The sequence below is a fragment of the Erythrolamprus reginae genome, chromosome 8 (genome assembly GCF_031021105.1).
Source record: "Erythrolamprus reginae isolate rEryReg1 chromosome 8, rEryReg1.hap1, whole genome shotgun sequence".
In the NCBI taxonomy this organism is placed as follows: Eukaryota; Metazoa; Chordata; class Lepidosauria; order Squamata; family Dipsadidae; genus Erythrolamprus; species Erythrolamprus reginae.
This window is the reverse complement of record NC_091957.1, coordinates 40,024,943-40,030,942: the sequence shown is the minus strand read 5'-3', so window position 1 is coordinate 40,030,942 and position 6,000 is coordinate 40,024,943. Positions and strand designations below refer to the sequence as shown.

Genomic DNA, 6,000 nt, shown 5'->3' with positions numbered 1-6,000 from the left:
GAAGCTCTTTTAAACTTTGACTTCCCACCATTACCACCTATCCCCAAAATATGGATTTCCAGAAGGGAAAAAAAATTGCAAACTACAGGAACCAGGAGCATTACTCAGGTGACACTGAGGACACAAATAAACCTCCAAGTGCTTCAACGACCCACTAAAAGGATGCTAATATCCAACTGTCTGCAAGGAATCTAAATCCTTCCATCTATTTCAAAATTGAACAGCCCCCTCTCACAGAGGTGGAGGGTTACGACATCATCTATCTCTAGTCTACAACACAGTCTTTCAAAAGGTTAGGATGGAAATAAGAAAATAAGTCAGTAAGTGTTGTATTGCCTCTGTACAAATCGATGGTGAGACCACACTTGGAGTACAGTGTTCCCTCAATTTTCGCGGTTCGAACTTCGCGAAAAGTCTTATACCACAGTTTTTCCAAAAATATTAATTAAAAAATACTTTGCGAGTTTTTTCCCTATACCAGTTTTTCCTGCCAGATGACGTCATGTGTCATCGCCAAACTTACGTCTGCCTTTAATAAGTTTTTTTTTAAATAAACTTTAATAATAAACATGGTGAGTAATAATCTAAATGGTTTCTAAGGGAATGGGAAATTGCAATTTAGGGGGGTGTTAAAGTGTTAAGGGAAGGCTTGTGACACTGTTCATAGCCAAAAATAGTGTATTTACTTCCGCATCTCTACTTCCGCGGAAATTCGACTTTCCTGGGCGGGTCTCAGAACGCATCCCCCGCGAAAGTCGAGGGAACACTGTACTGTGTACAGTTTTGGTCACCTTACTCAAGAAGGTATATAATGGAACTGGAAACAGGTGCAAAAAATGGCAACAAGTATGATCAAGGAAATGGAGCACCTCCCTTATGCAATGCCTTGGTCTCTTCAGCCTTAAAGAGGTGACTTGATCGAAGTGTATAAAATCATGCATGGGATAGAAAAGATGGAGAGAGAAAAAATATTTTCTCTATTACACAATACAAGGACGAGGGGGCACTCCCTAAAGCTCTTAGGTAAGAAAGCAAGGACAAATAAAATGAAAGATTTCTTCACCCATAGGGTCGTTGGTTTATGGAATTCACTTCCAGAAGAGGTCATGACAACTGTCAAACTTGATAGCTTCAAGGCAGGATTAGACAGATTCATGGATGCCAAGTATGTCCGTGGTTATTGAAACGGATGTACATGTGCCACATCTATGTTGGTTGAGGCAGGCAGGATTCCCTTGAGGACCATTTGTTTGGGGGTCAGGGAAAGGGAGGGTTTTGCCTTCTCTTTCTGCTCAAGATCCCCATGGACAATTGGTGGGTCACTGTGTGACACAGAATGCTGGACTTGATGGGCTTTGGCCTGAATCAGCAGGGCTCTTCTTACGTTCTTATGTTCCCAAAAGGCTCCACACCCATTTGCACCACTCAGGTGACCTGAGGACATAGATAAACCTCCAGGCGACCTCAATGACCCACTAAAATAATGCAAATGATCAGCTGTCTGCAAGGAATATAAATCCTTCCATTTCCCACCATCCAGTCAGAGATGAATAAGCTTCTTGGATGAGAAATGAAATGTCTTCAAAGAAAAAACAGAAAGCCCACATTTACCTCTGAAAAAGCACCTGTAGGACTACCTTTGCTTTTGTTTTTAAACTTACCAAACCTAGTTAAGTAGTATGCTGATTCCCAACCCCCCCCCCCCAAAAAAAAAAACACAAACCAGTGGGGAACTTCCTCCCAAATTGTTGTGGTTAGCTCTGCTCTGCTCCTGCCTCAAGGACTGTGGATGTGGGGGAGACATCCACATGCTGCAGGCCTGTTTTGCCCCCGGTGGAATCTGATGATGAAGGCTCCTCTGACCAAGAAGACATGAGTGACAGGGAGGAGGAGAGTGGGGCAGACAGCTCAGAAGGAGATCAATTGTCTAGCTCCACCTTGGATTCAGAACAAGAGTTAATGATACAGCACGCATGCGGAGAGCAATGCATAGGCAACAACAACTGAGAGATTATTATCAAAGAAAATGAGGCCACCTGTGGTTGGGTGGGGCTGTGGTGATTAGTGAGGCTGCTATAAATAGCAGCCTGTGGGTTTGGCCATTGTGGAGGATTATCTGATCATTGTGTTTCGTGACTGCTTTACTGACTTTGACTTTTTGTGTGCTGATTTTCCCCTGCTTTGAAACTAAACCCGAGCAAAGTGTGTTTCACTTTGTGAAAGAAGAAGGACTGTGAATTGCCTCACAGCTGCAAGCTAAGTATCACAGAACTGATAAGGGACTTGTACAAATTACCAGTTTGTTTGGAGACGAGTGCTCTTTGCTATACCAAAAGAGTGGTTAAGTGAATTTTCATTATAAAGAACATTGTTTTTGAATTTTCAAACATGTATGTGTCTGAAAATTTGTACTTGTGAAATTTTGGGAGGATTCTACCAGAGAGCCCGACAGAACACAAATGAGGAGTCTGAATTGCTGCTTAATCTGAGTAAAAGTATTTGATTGGTGATTATTTTCTTTTTAAAAGTAATGGGAGGAAAAAAAAAAACCTCACTAAAAAAACCAAGCCAGGTAATCAGGTATTCAATCTATGACATTCTTATTAAGAGGGCTGAGATTAAACCTCCAATTTAAAGATAACTCGGAGTAACTCTTTCAACCTTAAAAGTCAACAGGAACAGGAGAAGCTATAAAACTTGTCATAGTAACAACAGCAACAGAAGAAAATAGCTTTTGCAGTGGCAATTTTTCCTCTGTTTCATTATCATGACAAATACGGTCGATTCTCTTGCCGCTGGAGCTGATTCCCGGATTCTCTGGGAGGACCACAGAGTGCCTGCTGGCAATGCAAAGGCTCAAGAGTATATGAGGAGGGAGGAAGCGGGGGGGAAAATCCCCAACTAAAAGATATAACTGCTCTCTGCTGCTGGAGGGAGCAGCTTGGGTTGTAAATATAAAAATTGTTTCTCGGGAAGACAGACATGGAAGGCAGAGGTAGCAAATTTAAAAGGAAGAACTGTACCGCACGCCGAAACATTACAATAATGGAACAACCTTGGGCTTATGAAGAGAAATGAATGCTTTCTGACTTGCAATGGCTCTGCTGGGACTTAAGGCAGGAGTCATTCTTCCTGATCATTTGGAAATCCTAAAGATTGAACCTTCGGTATTTTGTACTCAAAACTCCTGGCCTACCATGTAGTTATGAAATAAGAAACAAACATTGAGAAAAAGAGACCAAGGAAGGGGAGGGAGCAATAGGCCCTAAAATCAAAAGAAATTAAAAACCGTAAGTATCTTGGAATGTAAAGAGGATAAATATTAAATTTGGAGTTAAAAGTGGGTTTTAAGTAGAGGAAGAATCCAGATGACAAAATTAGCTTTTTATTAGAGGAAGTGAATTTGGCATTATATATCCGGAAAAAAAAGATTTAACTTTTATTTTTGGAGTCATAAGTAGCAAAATAGAATATTAATGGTTATATAGCTTTCAAAGATGATTTTACAGCAACAGTCTGCAAACATAAGAGCTTAATAGGTTGGGACACCCAGGAAAGGATTAGAGGGCTGGAGAGGAAGTAGAAAGGAAGGGAGGGGAAGTGTATTATGAGAGAGAGATGAAGATAAAATGAAAGAGGGAGAGAGAGAGACAGGAGGAATAAAGGGAAAGTAGGTAGGAGAGAAGAGCGAAAGAGGAAGGAGGGTGCAAGAAAGAATGGTTAAAAGGGCAGGTTGCTGTGCATTTTATATTTTTCTTAAAAATGAAGTGTGAGGTTATGAACAATGGATAAAATGTATAATTATTTTATTATTCATTTATTTTATTTATTGGATTTGTATGCCGCCCCTCTCCGTAGACTTGGGGTGGCTAATTATGGACTCTGTAAGGCATATATAACAGTGGGAGGTATAAACATGTTGAATCTGTATATGAGAAGGTGGAGGAAAATAAAAACGTTTGAAAAAAACCTTATGGCCTACGATGGGACTCCACACTTCCCTTCTGCCCAAATGGAGAGGTTGCTTCAGTGGCATCTAGCAATCATCTTTAAGAGGGTAAATGATGCTTTCCTTGTTTTACCCACCAATTTGTATCCGCTCTGAAATTGTCACAGCGGTGCTGTGTTCCTGACGGCAAAGACTTACACAGCATCGCTCTGGGCAAAGGCAGAAAGGCACGCCTGGATGGAAACCTTTTTATAGTGGCAGGCTAAAAGAACAAATGGACATCTGCAGTCCATCATCCTTGAGGAAGGATATCCCAAAGATGCTTTTTCAGGAGGCAACTGGACTTTTTTGTTTTTCTTTGAAGAAGTTTCACTTCTCATCCAAGAAACTCATCCAAGGAAGTCCATTTGCCTCCTGAAAAAACACCTTTGGGACAACTATGACCTGGATGACTGAGGATATCCATAGATAATTAGCCATGCACCATGTTATTCTGTAATTCCTGTTTCATTTATGGCCCAGAACTAGTTCCCCTGTGCCCTCCCTCACTCGAATCCCGGGGTGTCAAACTGGTGGGTGTGTCATGTGCAGGCCACACCCACCCTGGCTCCACAAAGGCAAAAAAAATGTGACAATACATTGTGATACATCACATGACAAGATCGAGGTTGACACCCATGCTCTTATCTAACACTTTGAAGTCAATAGCTCTTGCTAGAAGTAAATGGAAAGAAGGGAAAGACTTCTGAACTTTTTTTAAAAAGTCCTCCCGTCTCCAATAAGAAGAAGAAGAGGGAGAGGGAGAAGGGGAAGGGGAAGAGGAGGAAGAAGAAGAAGGAGGAGGAGAAGAAGAAGAAGAAGAGGAAGAGGAAGAAGAAGAGGAAGAAGAAGTAGTAGAAGAAGAAGAAGAAGAAGAGGAGGAGGAGGAAGAAGAAGTAGTAGTAGAAGAAGAAGAAGAAGAGGAAGAGGAAGAGGAAGAAGAAGAAGAAGAAGAAGAAGAAGAAGAAGAAGAAGAAGAAGAAGAAGAAGAAGAAGAAGAAGAAGAAGAAGAAAAGAAATTAGGGACTTCAACTTTGGGATGAAGTCCTTCATGGTAAAAAAATGTATCATTTTAGATTGGGTGGAGGGAGGAGTCATGAGGAATTTTCTTTGACAATATTGATCCTCTCTTTTTCTGGTGGCAGTAAAAGCTGAAAATATCTTCAGGAAACAAATATGAATAACTGCATATTTAACAGGAGCATAAACCAAAGCATTTAGAATAGAATCAGCCTGAATGCAAAACACACTGGATGGCATAAAAAGTGCTTAAATAAATAGAGCCCTGCAATTTTAAAAATCTTATTAACCCAGTGTTGAGAGCATTGGCTTCTGGGCCACACGAAAATGTTTACATACCTTCATATATACAATTCTCTCAATCCCTTGCCTGAGACTTACATAGAAGCGTGGAAATATAAAAATGGAAGATCCTTCTGGCCCCTTTCTTTCTTGAATAATAATATAAACTAGACAAAGTAATAGCAAAGGAAAAAGAGAAAGCACCTTTAGAAACTGAACAAATAAGCACCTGCCAGAGAACAATCCAGAACTAACAATTGTCGATAAGAAACACACACAAAAAAGGCTGTATAATGGTTGTTGCGGTCTTGAAAAAAGCAGAATAAAACAGAAAGAATGGGAGAAAAATCACAAAATGCAAACACCTGCAAATAGAAGTAGAACAATATATGACAACATAGACCAGGGGTAGGCAAAGCTGGCTCTTCTATGATTTGTGGACTTCAATTCCCAGAATTCCTGAGCCAATCATGCTAGCTGAGGAATTCTGGGAGTTGAAGTCCACCTGTCATAGAAGAGCCAACTTTTCCCACCCCTGACCTAGACCAACAACAATAGGCGCTTTGGGTGAAATACCAAAACATCTGGAGTACCACTTGAATACCAACAGCATTGACAAAATCCCCATCTGTCAATTGCCAAAGGCAGTTGGAGCAGCTGACGTCCTGTGGTGGCACTTTAGCATAATCAAACAACATCTAGTTATCCCA

The 6,000-nt window shown here is 40.8% G+C and overlaps 1 protein-coding gene across 1 annotated transcript in view; it reads right to left on the bottom strand.

Annotated features, from left to right (window-relative positions):
* TENM1 (teneurin transmembrane protein 1) overlaps positions 1-6,000 on the bottom strand; it is a 572,994-nt gene that overhangs the window by 114,780 nt on the left and 452,214 nt on the right. The window lies entirely within an intron of this gene.